Source organism: Chrysemys picta, chromosome 12, assembly GCF_011386835.1.
Source record: "Chrysemys picta bellii isolate R12L10 chromosome 12, ASM1138683v2, whole genome shotgun sequence".
Taxonomy (NCBI): domain Eukaryota; kingdom Metazoa; phylum Chordata; order Testudines; family Emydidae; genus Chrysemys; species Chrysemys picta.
In genome coordinates, this window is record NC_088802.1 from 34599857 (window position 1) to 34615641 (window position 15785).

General features: G+C 45.5%; 1 protein-coding gene across 3 annotated transcripts in view; it reads right to left on the minus strand.

The window, feature by feature from the left end:
• The window catches only part of LOC101944693 (bMERB domain-containing protein 1-like), a 61420-nt gene that overhangs the window by 44670 nt on the left and 965 nt on the right, over positions 1–15785 (minus strand). The window lies entirely within an intron of this gene.

Genomic DNA, 15785 nt, shown 5'->3' on the forward strand with positions numbered 1-15785 from the left:
CGAATGGGGGAGGCTCCCTAACAATCCCTCCTCCTCTCAAAAACCAAACAAACAAAAACCTGTTCCATACTTCTCCCATCAACACCCAACAACCCTCCAGGTTCACTCCTAGCCTGCTTCCCAGCAATTACTTCCCTCTCCCTCAGCTCCTCTGTTACCCCTGACTTCCCCAGTTCTTTGCACTGCTTCTGTATTGCAGTTTAAATGAATTATTACTCAAAGTTCTGTATTAATTCCTAGTAAGGAACCTATTAATCAAAAACATTTTCTGAATCCTTTTTGGGGGGGTCTGTCTTGTTACAAACAGACTTGCTGACAGATATTTTGAAACAAATTACCAAAATAATTGAAACTGGCTTGATTATATTGTGTTATTTTGACAAATAAACTGTGCAGAATTTTAAAATATTGTGCACAGAATTTTTAATTTTTTGGTGCAGAATTCCCCCAGGAGTAACGAAGAAAGCTGGAGCGGATCTGCCCTAGCAACATTCCTGCAGAACAGGTTAGTAACTTTCATTATCTGACATTTATCAACTAAATCCTCGTGCTGTGCATGAGATCGCAGCCAGGGTTGCACTCATTAAACCTGGCTTGCACTCTCTCCCCATCTGTTTGTTTTGCTGCAAAGTGGCAAAAAAACAACCAACCATCCCACCAGAGCCAACCCCCTTTGATGAAGTTTTGATTCACTGTGTTCAAGAACCATAATTCAGGAACCAGTATCTTGGCAGTGCACGGTGCACAAGATAAAATATATCAAGGGTTCAGGCAGGGTCAGAACAGCAAAGCTACAGTGTATTGCAGTGTCTTGGCTTTGTAAGTGAGAATGAGTGATGTTGCCCTCTGGTGCTTGAGGCAGACAGACTAAAGCACCTGTTTCTACAGCCAGCTAAAGGAGTGCTGGCATGGGAAAGGCTTGATTTGTCAGAGCTTCAGGACAACGGTTCTAGTGTCATATCCCCATGTATGTAAGCTCTATGGTGATAAGTCTGTTGCCTGCAACACTGGGTATATAGACACTGCAATGAAAGACCTGTGACTGGCCTAGGTCAGCTGGTTAGGGCTTGGGCTACAGGGCTAAAAGTAGCAGTGTAGATGTTGAAGTCCAGGCTCTGAGACCCTGTGAAGGGGGGTGGTCTCAGAGCCCAAACATTGACACTGCAATTTTTAGCTGGAGTCAGCTGAGCTGGGCTCTGAGACTTAGTGCTGTGGGGTTTGATTGCAGTGCAGATAGATCCACTGAGATCAGCCAGTCCCCTGGTTCTTCAAAGTTTTCTCACAGCCCTAATATATCAGCAGCCTCATTATAATTCACTTTCATTATCAGAAAATCTAAATGAGACTGGTGAGTGGCTAGGAAACAGCTGTCTCCTCCTGGGACAAAAGGGCACCAACACGATGCTAGCTCTCCCTTGGGGACCACTGAAATGAATTCTTATTTGAATTGCAGGAGCGACTAGCAGCCCCAATCAGAGCACTATTGTGCTAAGCGCTGTACAAACATAACAGAAAGGCCATTCCTTCCCTGAAAAGCCTATAATCTGATACTTCATACGGTTCATCCAAGGTTCTCAAAGCACTTTATAAACATTCGTTGAGCCTCACGGCGCTCCTCTGGGATATGTGCGTTTTATTATTCACATTTCCCGGGGGGTGAAGTGCCTTCCTCAGCCATTCGGTGACAGAGCTAGGATCAGAATCCAGCAATCCTGGCTTCCACTTGTCTGCTCTACTCACTAGACAGCACCTCCTCCCTGCCACTTTACCTGGAAAGACATCTCATTGATTTAGGCTGTGCAACAGAGCCTGAATTTCTTACCACGGCAGACACTTCCAATCCATTTTTTATCTGGTGTGTCAAAGTTTTCTTTTCCAGTCCCAGTTCCTATAACCTTCCACTTCAAAGCTCTCTTTAGTTATCAGACGTGCGTCACTTTTGCTCACTATCAATGATACACAGTGACAAATGTATGGCAGGTTCAATAATTCATCTTTCCAACGATGTACAAACAGTGGGAGAAGTGCCAGGAGTTCATGAGTGATAGCAAGGCCAGACTATATAAGAAACGTTTAAAAAGCATCCAGTGTCAGGGACAAATTCTGCTTTCCGATCATCCACGGGCAGATCCCAATTCTGATACCCTGCTCTCCCTACTCTCTGGGAGCTCTGTCCATGCAGAGAAAGCAGAAAATGAAGCTACAATCCACAGGCCAGATCGGAGAGTAGAATTTTGCTCTAGAAGTAATATTACAGGGCATCTGCACTAGCTGCCGGTGAGGCTTAAAGATGGATTATTGAGCACACAATTAGCATTAGCAAAACACTGTGAGATCCTCAGGTGGAAAGTGCTAAGTATTATCATCTGTGTGGCCTCAGCAGATCTGCTACTGGGAGGGACGCACCTGCCTTTTTTTAAATTTCAAACCCATTGAACAGGAGCTGAATGGATAATGTGTCGTGAAGAATGGATCATCCAGTTTTCCCCTTCTCTCATGTCCCACAATCACCTGCCAGCAGTTGAGGATTTTCTCAACCCTCCTTGTGTATTCACAATTATTCTGTGACTAACCTAGGAGGATAATTCTTGGGGTGTGGACCAGCGGCTGGCAGGGCTGGATATCTGCAATGTGATCAACCTGGGTCAGTCTGAATGGACACATGACTCACATGCTGTTGTCCCTGTTACCTGGGACTGTTCCAAAGCCTACTCATGTTAATGGGAGTCTTTCTACTAGCTTCAGTGGTCTTTGGATAAGGTAGGGTGACCAGATGTCCCGATTTTATAGGGACAGTCCCGATTTTTGGGTCTTTTTCTTACATAGGTTCCTATTACCCCCCACCCCCATCCCGATTTTTCACATTTGCTGTCTGGTCACCCTAGGATAAGGTCTTAATGGAGAACGACCCTCATTCTTCAGCTCTGAGATGTGTGTGCGGAGGGCAACAGCACTGCTGCATTGAGAGTGAATATGCTAGACATGTGCCTCGCCAGAACCAAAACCCGTTCAACCCCATGGAAGGCTTTCCATTGACTCCAACAGGCTCCAGGTCATGCCCTTGGTCTGGAGTGTCATGACGAGGGCGGGCTAAAACCTGGAGACTGGCATAGGAGGTTTTTAAGACCCGGCTTGACAAAGCCCTGGCTGGGATGATTTAGTTGGGAATTGGTCCTGCTTTGAGCAGGGGGTTGGACTAGATGACCTCCTGAGGTCCCTTCCAACCCTGATATTCTATGATTCTATGATTGTATTGGCTGAGAATGTTGCCTTGTGATTTCCTGGCCTTTTACCGCCTGGGTGGCTGTGCGGAAGTACACGTGAGCAGCCTCAGGTGTAAGTTAACAAAGGGTTTGGTGTGGGTGTCTGCAGCATGATCTGCAGAGGTTTTGCCTCTACTCTCACTCCTGATTCATAAATACGAAGTGCCGCAGGAGAGCCCCACGCAGTGTGGAAAGGAGCTGGATTGTGAGACAGCATGGGCTAACATCCCCCTGTACCAACAGGAGTCCTCGTCTCTAGTTCCCCTGTTCCTCCTTAGTCACCCTCAGGCTCTGGTCTGTCACACAGCTGACTGCTAATATCACCTCCCTACAAGCTGATTGCTCAGTCCTGGGATTGCTGCACAATCTCTGGTTCCTCTACCATGTCTTGGCTTTGCTAATAGTGAGCTACAGCTGTAACAGCTTTTCCCTGCACTGTGTTTCAGGGGTGCTGGCTCCAGGCATGCCTCTCAAAGGCACATTACCACAGCAATGGGTGTCAGAGCCTGGGATGTGGGTGGTCATCCCTAGTGGTTAGTGCAGGAGTCAAGCCCAGTGGTTAGCACAGAAGTCAGGAATAGGAGCCCAGGGTCAGAGCCAGGTTACCTGGAGTGAGGCAAGGCAGGAGCAGGGTTGGGGCCCAGGCGGGCAGTATCACAGACATGAGCAAACGCTTTGAGCATTCACCAAACCACTGCTGGGTTTAAGAGCCAGTCTGCTGACTCTTCCCACCAATCAGGCTGTGTAGCCAAGCAGGAAGCCTTCTACAGGCCAGCTGTGCTTGCTCAGAGGCTGGCTCTGCTGCTGGCCATGATTCCTGACAACGGGCAGACCCATCAGCCCTAAGTATCTGGGGCAAAGAGGAGATTATCTGTAATCCTGCTATATTTCACCAGCAACTGGGCACAGGATTCCTCATCACTTCTTGCCCTAACGTGCAGCTCAGCACTGTTAGTGCATAATGACTGCCACGTTCCCCCTTAGAGATGAGTGTACCAATGTACTGTAAGGAATTGGCTAGTCTGTCTGTGAGCCATTTTCCTCTACCGGATGGAATCAGAAATGCTCCACGGTGTACGACAGGCCCTCTACCACTAATACCTAAGGGAGATCTTCCTTTAGCTCCGTTGCTAGGGGCCTTCTGCCCATGGTGTTAGGATTACTGACCACCACAAAGTGATAAGTGACTACCGATTTGTTACAATGCAGTACACATGCACACCGAGTCAACGTCGGGTCTTGTTCTTTGCAGGACATGTGCTATCTAAATGTAATTACTCTTATTATGATGCTCCGGCCGAGCATGCCGCTAATTTCCGCTTTCACCAAATGGTTTCACTGCACTGCCAGATAATGGGGCGAGTAATGAAAATAATGGTATGAACGGCTTATCCACTTCGGCTGTCATTCACTCATATTATAGATTTTAAATGCAGCCCTGAATCAGTCATGAAACCCTGCATTTATTTAAGTGTCACTTCTGGCACCAGACTAAAAGGACAAGGCTGATGGTTTTATAGCTGCTCTGATAAGTAATGTCTTGGACTTAATGCAGGTTTCATTAGCTGAGGACACAAGTGTCATGGCCAGAAACTGGAGCTACTTCTAGAGTGAAAAGTTTCAAGCTCCAAAGTCCATGAAAGTCCATGGGAGCCAGGCTCCTAAGTCACTTAAGTGCTTTTGAAAATCTTACCTATGGCCTATTGATCTGAGCAGAGCACTGGAAGGCAGAAATTCCTGGAAAAAGAACCCCCTGCTCTGATGAAAACTCCCTCTGTAACCTTGGGAAAGTCCCACTGGTTTCCATGGGAGACAGATGCCTAAGTAGCTTTGAGGATCTGGCCCTTAGCCACCAGTTTTCCAAACTGGCCTCTGCTTTGGCTGAAAAGTTACAGTTGTCTGGATGTTGTGGTAATAATAATAATAATTAATTAATGGAGATATCCCATCTCCTAGAACTGGAAGGGACCTTGAAAGGTCATTGAGTCCAGCCCCCTGCCTTCACTAGCAGGACCAAGTACTGATTTTGCCCCAGATCCCCAAATGGCCCCCTCAAGGATTGAACTTACAACCCTGGGTTTAGCAGGCCAATGCTCAAACCACTGAGCTATCCCTCCCCCTTGGGTGGGTGGGTGGGGGGGGGTGAGAGAGAGAGATGCATGTAGCTGTATGGGTTTTTCCTGGTTGTTGTGCTTTAGTTGGGCATTACACTGCTCTACAACCAAAATGCTTCTGAAATAAATGTAGTCAAACTTTACTAATTCTGGGTCACTGAGAACGAAAATGATGCTTAAAATTGTTGATTGGCTCTAGTTTTCAAGATATGCTATTGGGTCAGTACATACGACCCTTGACTTGGGAATGGCAGAGGATAAGTGAGTTATAAAGGGAAGGGATCTCAATTTAAACCAGAAATGACTAAAATACATCTTTGACTGGATCTATGAATAAATCTATGACTGGGTTTGGACAGTACTTGCTTTTTAGGCAAAACAATGAATGATGCAATCTGAAGCTGGTATTGTGTCATACATGATATGAATTGCATCATGTTATTCCTAGAAGTCATGGATGATGCAATCATAACAAAGCTTATATCACTCTGCTGAACAAATTGCCCTATATCAGCTCTAGAAATCATACAGTGTCATGCTCTCTTATTTGTCAGTGTTTGATTTTGCAAAGGGACACATTTCTGTTTAGCTAAAGTGAGCAGAGATGCCTCGTACTTGTGTGAACAGTGCAGATAACTTCTGCTATGTTTGTGGTGAAGTGACTTTTGCATCACAAAAGCGCAGTATAACCACTATGGTTAAGAAAGCCTATCACCTTTATTTTGGCTGCAAAATTGGAGATCAGGACAAGAGGTGGGCCCCACACATATGCTGCAACACTTGTGCAACAAATCTTTGCCAGTGGTTGAACAGGAAAAGGAAACCTATGCCTTTTGCAGTGCCAATGCTTTGGAGAGAGCCAACAGATCATACCAGCAATTGTTACTTCTGCATGGTGCCTCCAGTTGGGAAAGGTGTGTCAAAGAAAAAAAGTGGACTGTGCATTATCCAAACATTCCATCAGCTATACACCCAGTACCCCACGGAGAAGGACTGCCAGTTCCTGATGCACCAGAATCATTCTCACTTGAGTCAGATGAGGAAGTGGAAGAGGATGAAACTTCTGGTCCTGAACCATCAATGTCACAGGACCCACATTTTCTCCCATCCTCCTCCTCTGAACCACACCTCATAACACAAGGTGAACTGAATGACCTTGTCAGGGATTTGGAACTACCCAAGAGTAAGGCAGAGCTGTTGGGCTCCAGACTACAGCAGTGGAATCTCCTGGCAGGTGATGTTAGGGTTTCCATGTTCCGTGATCGTCAAAAGGATCTTGTCCCATTCTTCTTCCTGGAAGGTGATCTTGTAGCCTGCAACAACATCGATGGTGTGATGGCAGCCCTCAACATCGTTCACGATCCAGATGAGTGGAGACTGTTCATTGATTCATCGAAGACGAGTCTTAAAGCTGTTTTACTGCATAATGGCAATGTTTTGCCATCAATTCCAGTTGGTCATGCAGTCCATATGAAGGAAACCTATGACAACATGAAACAACTTTTGAGGTGCATAAACTATGACCAACATCAGTGGCAGCTTTGTGGCGATTTGAAGATTGTTGCTCTCTTGCTTGGTCTGCAGACTGGATACACAAAGTACTGCTGTTTTCTCTGCGAATGGGATAGTCGTGCAAGAGATTCCCACTACATCAAGAAAGATTGGCCACTCCGACAGTCATTGGAGCCTGGGACGAAAAGTGTTCAGCATCCACCACTTGTTGAATCAAGGAAGATCTTGTTACCACCCTTACACATCAAGCTGGGTCTGATGAAGAACTTTGTCAAGGCCATTGACAAAACACAAGCAGCTTTCAAGTACCTCCGTGGAAAATTTCCATGGTTAAGTGAAGCTAAGATAAAGGAAGGTGTCTTTGTTGGTCCTCAGATTCGTGAACTTCTTCGAGATGATGCATTTGACCATGCATTGCGTGGCAAGGGAAAGACGGCATGGAAAGCCTTCCAGTTAGTGGCAATAAATTTTCTCGGAAACAACAAGGCAGACAACTACAGGTTGTTGGTGGAAAACCTCCTCAAGGCATACAAAAGCCTTGGTTGCAACATATCACTAAAGATACATTTTTTGCACTCTCATCTAGATTTTTTTCCACCGAACTGCGGAGCAGTGAGCGACGAGCAGGGCGAGCGATTTCACCAGGACATTGCAACAATGGAGAAACACTATCAGGGCAAATGGAGCCCATCAATGCTTGCAGACTATTGCTGGACAGTGACAAGAGATGCTCCATTTAATGAATACAAGAGACAAGCCAAGAAGCGCCGAGTAGACACTGAATAGGACTAAACTAGGTACATAATAGTTTTTTGCCTTTTGTTTCATAATAAATTTTATTTATATAACCCTTTTGCTGATTTTTAAAGTGTTATATAAACAGGACAGGTGAAATATTATCATGTAAAGCAACCATAAACACATGAAAAGACCTAGGTTTACAATTTATGATTAAAACTCTACTATCTACACAATATACATAGACATAAAATGTAAAAACTTAAATATCTTAGAAACAGTAGCCATTCAGTTGTTTTAATTGTCATATTTGAATTCAGCACATCAAAATACATAATAAATAGTACATTTTATCTCTGAAGCAGACGACTTCTCAAAAATTGTAGGCCAGAGTTATTTGTCTTTAGCAACCTCCACTGCATTTAAGAATGTATATACTGCAGTACTGGTCAGAGTACCAGTAATTTCACATCCAGCAACGTAGCCTGGCTGGCAGGTTCATGGTTTTTTTAATACGTTTCATTTTGTTCCTATATGGTGCTTTGTTCGCCCTCCGATTCCCTGTTATTTAGTAAAAAGAACAGGAGTACTTGTGGCACCTTAGAGACTAACAAATTTATTAGAGCATAAGCTTTCGTGGACTACAGCCCACTTCTTCGGATGCATATGAGTGGGCTGTAGTCCACGAAAGCTTATGCTCTAATAAATTTGTTAGTCTCTAAGGTGCCACAAGTACTCCTGTTCTTTTTGCAGATACAGACTAACACGGCTGCTACTCTGAAACCTGTTATTTAGTGTATCTGGAAAATACAGAGGTGACATTCACTAGCGATGACATACGGAGGAACAGGGCTGCTTCATGGAGCTCCAGACACAAGAATAGCCCATTTCTCACCTCATTTGAAAACACTTTACTTTAAAAATTGTTCCAGTCAGCCCCGAACCTGTCGCTCCTGGCTCCTGAGAGCATTAGATAAGGACCAAGGGATTGTAAGTCCCCGTTGAGTTGTGCCAGTGCTCTTTGGACAGTAAGGGACACAGAGAAAATAATTGTCCAGCAAGATTGAGTGTCCGTTACATGGTATTGCAAGCAAAGAATTTCCTTTTGGCTCCGAATGATGGGAAGGGGGGACCCATCCCAGGGGAGTGGAAAGTAGAGCTGTGGATGAGAGGACACAGACCCCTGTTATTCCACAAAAGTCTCCTTGTGCCATTTAATTGTGATTCAGCCAGGAGAAGCCAGTGAATATGTACGGAGGTTTAAAATAGTGGAGTTAGTACTGGCCGTGGTCTAGGCCAGGACACTGGACTGGAGGGACCCCGGTCTGATCCCACCGGGCAGTTCCTGTGTTCCATTTCTGATGGGAAAAGAGATGGCCCCATCAGCGGGCCTGTGATCACACCATGCTGCTCAGACAGCCAGGCATCCCAAGGCACTTTGCACATGACAACCGAGCTAGACAGCAAGATCAATAATGTATTATTGGAGCAAAATGACCTCTCAACAGGCCCCATTTCAACCATGCAACCCACAGAAGAGAACAGAGTGTTGATTTAAACTCAGAGACAATCTGATCATCACACACTGTCCTGGGGAAGAGAGCATCACTAATGAGGAGTGTAATAGCTACAAACTTTCACTGCATACAGCTTTGGTGGAAACATTTAGACAGCCATCAGCCAGCTGGGTATGACTCACAACAGCGCTGGGAGCAGATCTGTGTTTCTAGTGAGCTACGTCATAGAATCACAAGACTGGAAGGGACCTTGAGAGGTCATCTAGTCCAGTCCCCTGCACTCATGGCAGGACTAAGTATTATCTAGCCCATCCCTGGCAGATGTTTGTCTAACGTGCTCTTAAAAATCCCCAATGATGGAGATTCCGCAACCTCCCTAGGCAACTTATTCCAGTGCTTAACTACCCTGACAGGAAGTTTTTCCTAATATCCAACCAACGTAAACCTCCCTTGCTGCAATTTAAGCCCATTACTTCTTGTCTCCCTAATGCTTGTAACAACCCTTTATGTACTTGAAAACTGTTACCACGTCCCCTCTCAGTCGTATCTTCTCCAGACCAAACAAACCCATTTTTTTCAAATTTCCCTCAAAGGTCATGTTTTCTAGACCTTTAATCATTTTTGTTGCTCTTCTCTGGACTTTCTCCACATCTTTCCTGAAATGTGGCGCCCAGAACTGGACACAATACTCCAGCTGAGGCCTAATCAGCATGGAGTGGAGCTGAAGAATTACTTCTCATGTCTTGCTTACAACACTCCTGCTAATACATCCCAGAATGACATTTGCTTTTTTGTGCAACAGCGTTACAATGTTAACTCATATTTAGCTTGTGATCCACTATGACCCCCAGATCCCTTTCCGCAGAACTCCTTCCCAGGCAGTCATTTCCCATTGTGTATGTGTGTAACTGATTGTGAGTACTTTGCATTTGTCCTTATTGAATTTCATCCTATTTACTTGAGACCATTTCTCCAACTTGTCAAGATCATTTTGAATTTTAATCCTACCCTCCAAAGCACTTGCAACCCCCTCCCAGCTTGGTATCGTCCACAAACGTTATACGTGTACTCTCTATGCCATTATCTAAATCACTGATGAAGATATTGAACAGAACCAGACCCAGAACTGATCCCTGTGGGACCCCACTTGATATGCCCTTCCAGCTTGACTATGAACCAATGATAACTACTGAGAATAGTTTTCCCACCAGTTATGCCCACCTTATAGTAGGTTGTGTTTCCCTAGTTTGTTTATGAGAAGGTCATGTGAGACATTGTCAAAAGCCTTACTAAAGTCAAGATATACCACATCTACCACTTCCTCCCATCCACAAGCCCTGTTACCCTGCCAAAGAAAACTACTAGTTTGGCTTGACACGATTTGTTCTTGACAAATCCACACTGACAGTTACGGCTACTGGGGTCATGATGAAAGATGCCTGATTGATTGGCAATCCCAGGGACTGAGGTTCTCTCTACACTGTGAGCTGCCGAGAGTTGCTGAGTGCTTTCAATTCCTATTGCAATCAGTAAGACCAGAGACCTGGCGGAATCAGCCCTTTATCCACATCCACAGGGAGCATAAGCAGCATACATTCCCCTTCCCCTACAGTGTTGTGCCACAGCCTTGCCCTAGAGGAACCATGGGTAGGAATGGTGGGGGGGAGAGGGTGTCAGGCAGCCACTGAGAGGTCATTGCATGCATCCCTAGCTGGATGGCCTTGTGGTTTTGGCAGTGGATTTGGATACAGGTGACTACAGTTCAGCCACAATTTCCCTGTCTGACCTTGGGCAGGTCATTGCCTCATTCTGTGCCTCAGTTTCCCCAATTGTAATATGGGAATAATGATGCTTCTTTTTGTCTATTTCAGCTGTAAGCTCTTCAGGGTAGGGTCCATTGTTCCCTATGTGTTTGTACAGCACCTAGCACAGCGACTCTGATCTCCGTTGGGTCTTCTAGGAACTGATGTAATATAAATAATCATAAGGGGGAAGGAGTGATGTACTTCAGTCACAGTCCCACCACTTAACCATGAGAAGAGACTGAGAAACCCATAGGGCCCAATTGTGCTCAGCCCATCACAGATTTGGCCTCATAGAGACTTCCTGGGATGGGGAGGCCCATCATAAGGAGCACAGGTGGGACAACCCAGTTGTCCAGTCATCTACCGGCGACACCTGTTTGATTTCTGTGGTTCTTTGGCATCGCTTCACCCTCTGCTACTGTGCCACAACTCCTGGGGTGCAACCCATCTGCCACCCTGGATCTGTCACACTGCTCCTATTGAAACCCCAGGGAGAGACCATGGAGGCTGAAGGCAGCAACCAGGGAATCATTGTCCACAACCAAATGCTTGCAGCAAAGGCTAGTGGATGCTTAAGGACCAAAAATGATGAGGGGCAAAGTTTTACCTCTCATCCTTTGGTAGCACAGCACCCCCTAGAGCCCTGCAGGGGCATTACCTCCAGGTCTGATTCAGCAACCTGGGTTTTCCTTAGAGGCCTCCTACCTAACAACAAATCTACAGCCCAAGCTGGACACTCCCACACATTGATGCAGGAACTCCAGACGCCTCTACTTAAAACAGCCCCGGTGACATGTGACTAAGCCTACACCAATGTCCCAGGAGGTCACACATTCTATCGAGGGTGGAATCAATTGCAAAAGCTGAGCTTTTGCAAGACTTTTCAAGACTTCTCCAGAAGTCTTGAGAGCTGCCAAATTTAATAATTTTTGTTGCTCAGCAAGCAATCTCTTTGCCAGAGCCAGTGGTTTGTCAGGAAGGGTGAGCATGTGTGTGCTGGGGGCCGGTGCCATGGCACTGAGCCAACAGGAGCCCGCAGAACAGTCTGAAATGCTGGCACAGTCTAGGCAGGCAGAACTGCTACCCCAAAGCTACTGTGATTACATATGACTAGAAATATGGGACCCAAAAGGGCTAATGCAATTCTTGGATGCATAAATGGAAATCTCAAATAGAAATAGAGAGGATATTTTACCTCTGTATTGTGCACTGGTGTGATCGCTGCTGGAGTGCTATGTCCAGGTCTGGTGCCCACAATTCAAGAGGGATGTTGATAAATTGAAGAGGTTCAAAGAACAGCCACGAGAATGAATAAAGGATTAGAAAATAGGACTTATAGTGATAGACTTAGCTTAACAAAGAGAAGGTTAAGGGATGACTTGATCACATAAGAATGTAAGAATGGCCATACTGGGTCAGACCAATGGATGGCGTTTTGGGGGCTGAAAGCGGTCAGGGTTGAGGTTTATTGGGAAGAAGGAAGGTAACGTAAGTGTTTGGGTTTGGTGCAGAAGGGGGTCATATTTGGAGTTTAAGGGTTGAGGGGGTATCAGTGTTGGGAGAATTAAGGGGAGAAGGGGGTCAGTTTGGGGGATTTGAGGGAAGTAGAAGTGGTCAGTGTTGGGTTTTGGGGGTAGAATGGAGGTCACTTTTGGTGTTTGGAGTAGAAGGGGGTCAATGTTTGGGGCTTATTGGGTAGAAGGGAGGTCAGATATGAGGTTCATTGGATAGAAGAGGGCTCAGCGATGGAGTGTGGATAGAGAAGGAGGGTCAATGTTGGGGTGTATTGGATCAAAGGGGGGTCAGTGTTGAGGTTTGGGGGTCATTGTTGGGCAGAAGGGGGGTCAGTGTTGAGTTGAAGGGGGTCAGTGTTGGGGTGTAAGGGGGTCAGTTTTGAAGGTTGGGGTGTAAGGGAACGTCAGTGTTGGGTGGAAGGGGGTTAATGTTGAGCTTTGGGGGTGTATGGGAAGGTCACTTTTGGGGTGTGGGGTGGAAGGGGGTCAGTGTTGAGGTTTGGGGAGGAAGGGAAGGTCAGTGTTGAGGTTTGGGGGGGAAGGGGATATCTGTATATGAGTGTTGGTCTCACAGTGCAAAGGCTTTGTTGAGGAGAAAGGTTTTGGAGCATTTTCTGAAGTCAGTCAACCTCTGGATTCACGTGATCTCCTCCGGGTACTCGTAGCACAGCCAGATCCTGTGATCTCTGCGACAGAGTGCTAGCTGTAGAACCCTGGTCACTTGTGTAACAGAGAATATATATTGGCTTAATTGGGAGAAATTAACCTATTATGGTGGAGATTGTTGACACTTGGGGGCAATGGCTGGGCTAAGGAGGTAATTAGTTCAATAAGGGAAGATATGTAATTGGCAGAAGACGGAAGTGGGGAGCTCAGAGAATGGCTGGATGGAAGGCTCCAGAGAAAGGAGCAAAGTGTGAGCCAGGTGTGATATCAGGATTGAGAAAGGGAAAGTTAAGACGAGTCAGTCAAGAATTTTGCAGAGATACATTTTTTTGCTGGAAAATGCTGATTCATCAAACCAAAACTTTTCAAGGAAATACATTGGTTGCGATGCCACTTTGGTCAGGAAAGGTTTATCAGGTCCAGGGGGGATCTTATGGTCAAAATCAAACAGAGACCTGCCCCAGAACAGCCTGGTGGTGTGAGTACTATCTGGGATGTGGGAAACCCAGATTCATGTCTCTGCTCCAAATCAGGGACTTAATCCTGGCTCTACTACATTCCAGGTGACTGCTCTCTCACTGGGCTATTGGCTATTCTTGGGTGTGTTTCTCTGACTCACAAAAAAATTCAAAAGGTCTCTGTTTTGTTCTAGTTGGAACAGAAACAAATGTCAAAACCTCCACATGTTCCACAAATCAGAATTTTTGTTTTCTGGTCAGCCCTAGATTTGGGCTCCACTCCCTGCCCATTGCTGAGGTAGAGAAAGCACAATATGAACAGTACAGCATTACCACTGTAGGATTGCATCACCTTCCATACAAGGAAAGCATGAATTAATTAAGCCTCAAAAGCCCACCTGCGCCCCTGGGGAGGGAAGATTTCTGACACAGTCCCACATGACATTGTCATAGGCAAACTAGGGAAATGTTGTCCAGATTAAATTACTATAAAGTGGATGCAAAACTGGCTGACAGACTGTACTTAAAGAGTAATCATCAATGATGGGCATCAAACTGGGAGGGTGTATCTAGTGCGGTCCTGCAGGGGTTGATCCTGGGTCTGGTACTATTCAATATTTTCATTAATGATTTGGATAATGGAGTGGAGAATGTGCTTATAAAATCTGCACAGCACACCAAGATGGGAGGGGTTGCAAGCACTTTGAAGGACAGAATTAGCATTCAAAATGATCTCAACAAATTAGAGAATTGGTCTGAAATCAACAAGATGAAATTCAATAAAGAGAAGTGCAAAGTACTTCATGTAGGAAGGAAAAATCAAATGCACAACTACAAAATGGGGAATAACTGGCTAAGTGGTAGAACTGCTGAAAAGGATCTGGGGGTCATAGTGGATCACACATTGAATATGAGTCAATGTGATGCCGTTGCAAAAGAGGCTAATGTCATTCTGGGATGTATTAACAGGAGTGTTGTGTGTAAGACATGGGAGGTAATTGTCCCATTCTACTGAGCACTAGTAAGGCCTCAGCTGGCGTACTGTGTCCCAGCTCCGGCTGCCACACTTTAGGAAAGATGTGGACAAACTGGAGAGTGTGCAGAGGAGAGCAACAATGATAAAATATTTAGAAAATGTGACCTATAGGAAAGGTTGAAACAACTCAGTATGTTTAGTCATGAGAAGGGAAGAGTTCATAACAGCCTTCAAATATGTTAAGGGCTGTTATAAAGAGGACAGTGATCAGTTGTTCTCCACATCTACTGAAGGTAGGACAAGAAGTAATGGGCTTAATCTGCAGCATACAGATTTAGGTTAGATATTAGGAAAAACTTTCTAACTCTATGGGTAGTTAAGCTCTGGAAAAGGCTCCCAAGGGAGGTTGTGGAATCCCCGTCATTGGAGGTTTTTAAGAACAGGTTGGACAAACCCTTGTCAGGATGGTCTGTGTTTACTTGGTCCTGCCTCAGTGCAAGGGGCCAGACATGATGACCTCTCGAGGTCCCTTTCAGCTCTACAGTTCTGTGATCATCCCCATTTCACAGGGGGAGAAACAGGTACAGAGCAGGGAAATGAGGTTCCTGAGAAAACAGAGCAAACGAGCAGCTGCATCTGGAAGAGAACCTTGGAGTCCTGCCCCCTCCCATTGGCTCATTGCTCTAACCACTAGCCCACACTCCCCACACTGTTATGTAGCAGCCGATAAAAGAGCTGCTGCTGTGTATCTGAAGCCCAGCTACCTCTCCCAGGATGTAGATTTCTGTGGTGGCATTGATCACACAGTTGCGTACTTGAATAAATAGACACCATCTACTCAGCATAAATATTCTGGATAAATGGATAACCATCAATCTCCCCAGCACAGCTGTTGCCGGAACCGCCAGCCCTGAGACGCTCACTTGGGGAACTGTAAAGCAGAAACTAATAATATTTAGCAGCATCGTGAATGTGTAAATTCCTGAATCTTGCCCTCATCTTCATTATTCACCATGATGTTCTCAAGAATCATATTAACAATGAGCCATTGGAGCCAGGAGGGGATCATTTTTCAAAGGCAGTCACAGCTTTGGGGGGCTCTGGGGACTGATGTGTTATCTTTTAATACTTTCTCCACCCAGAGAGACAAGCTAGGACGTTTCTCATTTACTCTAACCCCGTCATCCATCCCTTCCCTCATCTGCGTCCCCAAAGGTGCTGG